The sequence below is a fragment of the Jaculus jaculus genome, chromosome 8 (genome assembly GCF_020740685.1).
Source record: "Jaculus jaculus isolate mJacJac1 chromosome 8, mJacJac1.mat.Y.cur, whole genome shotgun sequence".
NCBI lineage: Eukaryota > Metazoa > Chordata > Mammalia > Rodentia > Dipodidae > Jaculus > Jaculus jaculus.
In genome coordinates, this window is record NC_059109.1 from 58,044,506 (window position 1) to 58,053,663 (window position 9,158).

Sequence of the window (9,158 nt, forward strand, 5' to 3'; positions counted from 1 at the left end):
GGTTCTTGCCTGAAAAGCCTAACGACCAGAATTAGATTCCCCAGTACCACATAAGCCAGATGCACAAGGTGGTGCATGCATTTGGAGTTCATTTGCAGTGTGCCCATTCTCTCTCTCTCTCTGCTGAGTGAATAAAAAAAGAAATACAGCCGGGTGTGGTGGTGCATGATTTTAGTCCCAGAACTGGGGAAGCAGAGGTAGGAGGATTGCCATGAGTTCAAAACCACCCTAAGACTACAGAGTAAATTTCAGGTCAGCCTGAGTTACAGTGAGACCCTACCTCAGAAAAAATAAAAAGAGAGAGAGAGAAATACTTTGTAATTCTACTTACATAGGTGCATAGCATAGTCTAAACTATAGAGACTGTTAGAAGAAAATAGAGTTTCAATTTTTTTTCAAGGTAGGGTCTCACTCTAGCCCAGGCTGACCTGCAGTTGGCCTTGAACTCATGGTGATCCTCCTCCTCCTCCTCCTACCTCTGCCTCTCAAGTGCTGGGATTAAAGGTGTGGGCCACCATGCCCAGCCGAGCTTCAATTTTTATTTATTTGACAGAGAGAGAGAGAGAGAGAGGCAGAGGTGGGAGGATCACTGTGAGTTCAAGACTATCCTGAATGAATTGCAGTTCAACTTGGATGGAGACCCTATCTCATAAAACAAACACACCAATATGGAGAAACGGCTTAGCGGTTAAGACGCTTGCTTGTGAAGCCTAAGGATTCAGGTTTGATTCTCCAGGTCCCAAATAAGCCAGATGCACAAGGTGGCACACGTATCTGGAGTTTGTTTGCAGTGGCTAGAGGCCCTGACGTGCCCATCCTCTTCCTCTTGCTCTCTCTCTCTCTCTCCCTCTTTCTCTCGTTCTCTCAACTAAATTTTTTTTTTCAACTAAATTTTTGAAAATGTAATTTAAAAAAGACCTGGCATTGTGGCTGGTGAGCTTAGCCCCTTTCAGAACCTATGAAATCCCAATCTGGGTCTCTCAGTGGCATGTACCCTGTTGCTGTCTTTTCATGGGGAGGAGCTCTTTGTATTCTGTCCTCTTTCCTGCTCTTAAGCACTTTATATCCTACCTACAGTCTAATAAACTCTTTCAACTTAAAAAAAAAAAAATTAGTTTTATGGGCACGATTATAAAAAATATATATAGGACTGGAGAGATAGCTTAGTGGTTAAGAAACTTGCTTGCAAAGCATAAGGATCCAGGTTCAGTTCTCCAGTACCCATGTAAGCCATATGCACATTGTGGTACATGCGTCTGGAGTTCATATGCAGTGACGAGAGGACCTGGTATGCCTATACTTTCTCTCTCCCTCTCTTTCTTGTATCTCTCATAAATGAAGTATTAAAAAAAAAAAAAAAACCCAATACTAAGGCATGGTGGCACATGTCTTTAATCCCAGCACTCAGGAGGCAGAGGTAAAAGGATTACCATGAGTTTGAGGCCACCCTGAGACTCCATAGTGAATTCCAGGTCAGCCTGGGCTAGAGTGAGACCCTACCTTGAAAAAAAACAAAAACAAAAAAATACTAATTTCTATGCATTTTAATCACAATTTTTATGTTTTGTTTTGTTTTTCTTCAAGATAGGGTCTTACTCTAGCCCAGGCTGGTCAGGAATTCACTATGTAGTCTCAGGGTGGCCTCAAACTCATGGTGATCCTCCTACCCCTGCCTCAAAAGTGCTGAGATTAAAGGTGTGAACCACCATGCCCCCCACACTAATTTTTTTGTTTCTCTTTTATTTATTTCTTTTTTTATGTTTTATTAATTAATTTATTTGTTTGAGAAAGAGAAAGACACAGGCAGAGAAAGAGAGAGAGCAAATGGGCACTCCAGGGCCTCCAGCCACTGCAAATGAACTCCAGACACATGTGCCACCATGTGCATCTGGCTTCTTTGGGAACTGAAGAATCAAACCTGAATCCTTAGGCTTTGCAGGCAAGTGCCTTAACTGCTAAGCCATCTCTCCAGCCCCCTCGCTTTGTTGTTTTGAGTTAGGGTCTCACTCTAGCCCAGGCTGACCTAGAATTCACTATGTAGTCTCAGGCTGGCCTCAAATTCACAGCAAACCTCTGCCTCTCAAGTGCTAGGATTAAAGGTGTGTGCCGCTTATTTTCAAGGCCAGGTCTCACTCTAGTACTGGCTGAAAATGGAGCTCACTCTGTAGCTGTAGGCTGGCTGTGAACGTCTACCTCAGTCTCCTGAATGTTGAGTGTGGGCCACCACACCTGGCTCTAACTGCCATTTCCTTAAAAAGATCTACAGATGGCTAGTATGCATGAGAACATTCATAATGCTATTAATTATCAGGGAAAGACAAAAAACAAGCCCACAATGAGATACCATTTTACATCCTCAAGACTGTCTAAAAGACTGACAAGTGTTGGCTAGGGTTTGGAGTAACTGAAAATGCTCTCTGGAAGTGCAAAGTACAGTCCTTTGCAAAAATAGTTTGACAATTACTTTTCTTTTCCTTCTTTTTTATTTAGGCAAGGTCTTACTCTAGCCCAGGATGACCTGAAACTTATTCTGTGGTTTTTTCTTACAAAGCTTAAAATCTGCAAAACCTGGGGTTGGAGAGATGGCTTAGTGGTTAAAGTTCTTGCCTGTGAAGCTGGAAGACCCAGGTTGATTCCCCAGAACCCACAGAAGCCAGATGCACAAGGTGGTACATGTATCTAGAGTTTGTTTGCAGTGGCATTCTCTTTCCCTCTCTCAAATTAATAAATTGCTAATAAATTAATAAATAAGAATTTTTTAAAAATCTGCAAGCCCTACTGTAACAAGCTGTTTCCATCAGTGAATCCATCTTGCTGTTATACAGCTGAGGATGACCTTGAACTTCTGTTTATTTTATTTATTTGAAAGAAAGAGGCAGATAGAGAATGGGCATGCCAGGGCCTTTAGTCACTGCAAATGTACTCCAAATGCATGGCGATCCTCCTACCTCTGCCTCCCAAGTGCTGGGATTAAAGGCATGTGCCACCACACCTGTCAAACTTCTGACTCTTCTGCTTTCACCTCCCAAATGCTGATATTATAAGCATGTACCACTGCATCTGTTTTATGCAATGCTGGAGATCAAACCTAGGGCTTCATGCATGCTACACAAGCACTACCAATGAGGTACATTCCTAGCCTGGGATGATTTGATATATCAACAGAATGAAGGAGAAGTAGGAGAAAGCTAGCTTCTTTTTAGACAGTTTCAGTTAGAAATTGAGGCCCAGAGACAACCAGGAAATGCCATCCCACATGCCAACCCTCCTTGGCAGGAATGGAACTCATGTCTGATCAAGACTCATCTACAACCAACTACAGTGCCCCCTGATACCCATAGTCTAGCATACTACCTAGGTAGGCTGCCTTTTGGTGTCTGCCCTCCAAATCTATCAGGTCTTCCTCTTACATGTCTGAATCTAAGGAAAGAATACATTTTTTTTACAGTTTTTAATTTATTTATTTATTAGAGAAAGAGAAAGAGACAGATAGAGAGAAAAAGAATGGGTGTTCCATGGCCTCCAGCTGCTGCAAATACCTTGTGCATCTGGTTTACATGGGTCCTGGGGATTTGATCCAGAGTCCTTAGGTTTTTCAGGCAAGTGCCTTAACTGCTAAGCCATCTCACTAGCCCCATTTTTTTTTTATCCCAAGGCAGGGTCTCACTCTAGCCCAGGCTGACCTGAAATATGTATTCTCAGGGTGGCCTTGAACTCTTAGTGGTTCTCTTACCTCTGCCTCCTGAGTGCTGGGATTAAAGGCATGCACCACCATGCCTGGCTTTCTGTTTCTTTCTTTTTTGTTTTTTTGTTTTTTCGAGGTAGGGTTTCACTTTAGCCCAGGCTGACCTGAAATTCACTATGGTGTCTCAGGGTGGTCTCAAACTCACAGGGATCCTCCTACCTCTGCCTCCCAAGTGCTGGGATTAAAGGTGTGCACCACCACGCCCGGCTTTCTTTTTCTTTTTAATATTAATTTATTAGAGAGAGAGAAAATGAGCACACCAGGGCCTTCAGCACTGCAAACGAACTCCAGACACGTGCCACCTTGTGCATCTGGCTTCCGTGGGTAATGGGGAATTAACTCAGGTTGTTAGGCTTTGCAGGCAAGCATCTTAACTGCTAAGCCATCTTTCCAGCCCAAGAATACATTTTCTATACTCTAAAGTCTGTGGCCTTCATCCTGTCTTTCTCTTTCTGCCTGCCTCTCCTCTCTCTGCCCACAGGGATACACTTGAGTCTGGTCTCTTCCCCCCAACCCAGCCTGTTTCTTGGTCTGGAGGAACTTTTCTGCTTGTCTCTGCTTTATACTTTGGGGTACCTTCTCACTTTAATTACATGCATGATTTCCTCTGGTCTCAAAATCTACCACTTGTATATCTCCCTTACACTCTAGGTCTACCATATGGATGCTTTCACTATCTCTAGGCCTGTTACCTGGGTAACTTCTCTAAACATGGGGTAGCCATGGGTACAACTCTCTTTAGTACACGTTTGTTACTTGAATTTCTCAGTCTCTGCTTTGATATTTCCCTCTGCTACTCTTCCTGAAACTCCCACCTTTTCCCCTCTTAACTTCCTTCCATGGGGAAGCACAAGGCTGATACTATGTTTCTTCTAAATCTCCCTACATATATGCCTAAGTTCTGTCTTCCATGTGCTTGTGGCTTTACTCCCGTCCTTCCCTAAAAACCTCAATTTCTTTTAAATATTTTTTTATTTTATTTATTTATTTATTTATTTATTTATTTATTTATTTAATAGAAAGAGGGAGAAAGAGAGAGAATGGGTGTACCAGGGCGCCAGCCACTGCAAATGAACTCCAGAAGTATGTGCCCCCTTGTGCATCTGGCTTACGTGGGTCCTGGGGAATTGAACGTGCGTTCTTTGGCTTTGCAGGCAAATGCCTTAACTACTAAGTCATCCCTCCAGCCCCTCAGTTTATTTTAAATGAATCTGGGCTGGAGAGATGGCTTAGCGGTTAAGCGCTTGCCTGTGAAGCCTAAGGACCCCGGTTCGAGGCTCGGTTCCCCAGGTCCCACGTTAGCCAGATGCACAAGGCGGCGCACCGTCTGGAGTTCGTTTGCAGAGACTGGAAGCCCTGGCGCGCCCATTCTCTCTCTCTCCCTCTATCTGTCTTTCTCTCTGTGTCTGTCGCTGTCAAATAAATAAATAAAAAATTTTTAAAAATTAAGTATTTTAAATGAACCTTATGAAGTATGCAGTGTTTTCCACCTGAGTGCATGTTTCCTGCTTCCCACACGTTTATGACTGCTCTGGGCTTCTTCCTACATCCCAATTTCCCTTAAATAACCCTGCAATTTGTGATTTCTCCCTAAATAAACTTAATAATTTATAATATAGCTTTGAGTTCATTTTTATCAGTTCTTTGTTAAAAATAGAACAGGAAGCTGGGTGTGGTGGCACACACCTTTAATCCCAACACTTGGGAGGCAGAGGTGGGTACTGGCAAATTGAACCTGGGCCATCTGGCACCCTTAACCACTGAACCATTTCTCCAGCTCCTTACTAGTTAATTTTTAAAAATTCTCTCTCTCTCTATGTCTGCCTTTTTATCTCTCTGTCTGCTGCTCTCAAATAAATAAATAAAAATAAACAAAAAAAAATTTAAAAAAGAAACACTTTGGGCTGAAGAGATGGCTCGATCATTTAGGCACTTGCCTGCAATATCTACTGACCCAGGTTTGATTCCCCAGTACCTACATAAAGCTGGATGCACAAAATGGCACATGTATCTGGAGTTTGTTTGCAGTGGCTAGACACTGTTGGCGCCCCATACTCAATCTCTGCCTCCCCCTGTATCTCACTGTGCAAATAAATGAAATAAAATAAATTTTAAAAATACTTTGATGGGTTTAGTGGCACATGGTTAAGCGCTTGCCTGTGAAGCCTAAGGACCCGGGTTGGAGGCTCGGTTCCCCAGGACCCACATTAGCCACATGCACAAGGGGGCGCACGCGTCTGGAGTTCGTTTGCAGTGTCTAGAGGCACGCCTTTCTCTCTCTGTCGCTGCTCTCAACTAAATAAAAATAAATGTTTACTGAGTATTAAACACAATGTACTAAAGCCTGAAATACAAGAATCAGAAGAAATTGAGATTTTTAAATTTTTATTTATTTAAGAGAGAGAGGGGGTGGGGAGAGACAGAGACCGAAGCAGATAGAGAATGGGTAGGCCAGGGCCTCTAGCCGCTGCAAACAAACCCCAGATGCGTGGGCCACCATGTGCATCTGGCTTAAGTGGGAGCTGGAGAATGGAACCAGAGTCCTTAGGCTTAGCAGGCATGTGCCTTAACCGCTAAGCCATCTCTCCAGCTCCCTCCCCCGCTTTTTTTGAGGTAGGATCCACTCTAGGCTGACCTGGAATTCACTATGTAGTCTCAGGATGATGGCCTCAAACTCACAGACCCTCCTACTGTAATGGGGTTCTGGAGTTGAGGAAAGCCCTTGAACCTCAAACCCTAGGTTCATTTCTAATTTAAAAAAAAAAATTATTTATTTAAAAGAGATAGAGGCAGATACAGAGAATGAGAACAGGCATGCCGGGCCTCCAGCCACTGCAAACAAACCCTGGGTGCATGTGCCACCTTGTGCATCTTGCTTACATGGGTCCTGGGGAATCGAACCATGGTCCTTTGGCTTTACAGGCACGCGCCTTAACCACTAAGCCATTTCTCCAGCCCTCATTTCTTTCTTTCTTTCTTTCTTTTTTTTTTTTCTTTTGAGGTAGGGTCTCACTCTAGTCCAGGCTGACCTGGAATTAACTATGGAGTCTCAGAGTAGCCTCGAACTCATGGCAATCCTCCTACCTCTGCCTCCCAAGTAGTGGGATTAAAAGCATGCGCCACCACGCCCAGTTTATCCAGCCCTCATTTCTAATTTTAATCAAAGAATTGAATTGTAAAAGGCCTGAGAAGGATAATTATTTAATTATTATATTTATTGAGGTACCCACTTGGCTAAAGATCCCATTTGGAGGGTCTGGGAAAAGGGAGGAAAGAAATTTTAAAGAGCTCCTGCCCTGTGGGGAGCTCCAGAGGATATAGAGCCCGTGTGGAGAGTAAGGGCTAGGGGGCTCTCACCAACAGCTGGAAGTTCCCAAGTGGTCAGGCTGCTAAGACAGTTTGCCCTCCCCTTGCAAATGTATTTATAACCTTATAGTGGTAGGCCCTGTCCTCTGGTTTAAGTGAACCAGAGGGACAGCTCATTGGTTAGGGCTAGGGGCTGCCTCAGGAAGAGGCTAGCCCTGACAACAAGTTCCAGGGAAGGGGAGGGCACTGAACTTGACCAACCACAATGTTTAAATCCTATGAAAGACCTCCGTTCCAGAAGGGGTCCAGGTTGTTTGTGGAAAAACAGGTCTAGGGAACTTGGCAAGAGATTAGAAGTCAGATCAGTTTTTAAAAGCAAATGCAGACTTTCCTGTCTTTTTTTACTTTCAAGGGCCCAGTCACCCTAACTCCCAACTCCCTCTCACTACCTCTGGCCTCCCAAGTGGTAGGATAAAAAGCGTGTGCCACCACACCTGGCTGAAATTGAGAATTTGAAGAGTACTAAATATAAGCTACATGAGAATGTAAAGGACTCTAATGTCTCCAAGAAACTACCTGTGGGCCCTAGAGAACTAAGGACCAAGAAGACTGAAGGAAGAGCTGCTTTGGGAGAAACAATGAATTTTGCCACAGCCACACAGGGGCTGGGAGTATTGAGTGTGAGAATGAGCGTTCAGCACGTACAAGGCTCTGGATTTGGTCCCTAACCTCAAGTAAACACATAAATATATAAAGTTACAATTCTGAGTAAATCACTCAGTTCAAGAAGTTGTCACACTGAAAATTGACAGGTTAAACTGGGAGCTGAATATGGTGACACACACCCGTAGTCCCAGCACTTGGGAGGCAGACGCAGGAATACTGGGCATTTGAGGCTAGCCTGGGCAACAGGAGACTCTCCAGCACCCATGCAAGGACAGGCCACCCACCAACTGTAGTTTGTTTTGTGTTGTTTTTTATTTTTTTCCTTTTTTCTTTTCAAGCAGATTGACAGACAGAGACAGAGAGAATGGGCACGCAAGGGCCTCTAACTACTACAAAGGCACTCCAGATGGATGCACCACTTTATGCACCTGGTTTTATGTGGGTATTGGGGAATCGTACCGAGGCAGTCAGGCTTTGCAAACTAGAGGCTTAACTGCTGAGCCATCTCTCCAGCCTTTTTTGTGGTTTTTCAAGTTAGGGTCTCACTCTAGTTCAGGCTGACTTGGAATTCACTATGTAGTCTCAGGATGGCCTTGAATTCACAGTAATCCCTTTACCTCTGCCTCCTAAATGCTGGGATTAAAGGAGTGCACTACCACACCCAGCTGTTTTTATTTTTTTGAGGTAGGGTCTCACTCTTGCCTAGGATGACCTGGAACTCATTTCTTCCCTCCCTCCCTCCCTTCCTTCCTTCCTTCCTTCCTTCCTTCTTCCTTCTTTTTTCAAGGTGGAGTCTCTCTCTAGCTCAGGCTGACCTGGAATTCACTATGTAGTCTCAGGGTGGCCTCGAACTCATGGTGATCCTCCTACCTCTGCTTCCTGAGTGCCGGGATTAAAGGTGCTGTGCCACCACGCCCCCACCCCCTTTTGAGATAGGGTTTTGCTCTAGTCCAGGCTGACCTGGAATTCTCACAGTAGCCTCAAACTCACAGCAGTCCTCCTACCTCTGCCTCCCCAGTGCTGGAATTAAAGGTGTGTGCCACCACACGCCTCCTGGAAAGTAGCACAGGCTGGCCTCAAAGTCAGCAATTCTCCTACCTCAGCCTCCCAAGTGCTGGAATTATAGGTGTGTACCACCACACCTGGCTACCTGGCTAAAAGCCTGATTTAAAATAGAAAAAATGAGAAACTGGTGGCCAACACCTTTAATGCCAGCTTTGGAGAGGTAGGAAGATTGAAGTGAGTTCAAGGCCACCCTGAGACTACATAGTGAATTTCAGGTCAGCCTGAACTAGAGTGTGACCCTACCTCAAAAAAAAAAAAAAAAAAAAAAGTAGGGGCTGGAGAAATGGCTTAGCTGTTAAAGCGCTTGCCTACAAAGCCAAGGGACCCAGGTTCGATTCCCCAGGACCCACATGGGCCAGATGCACAAGGTGGCAGT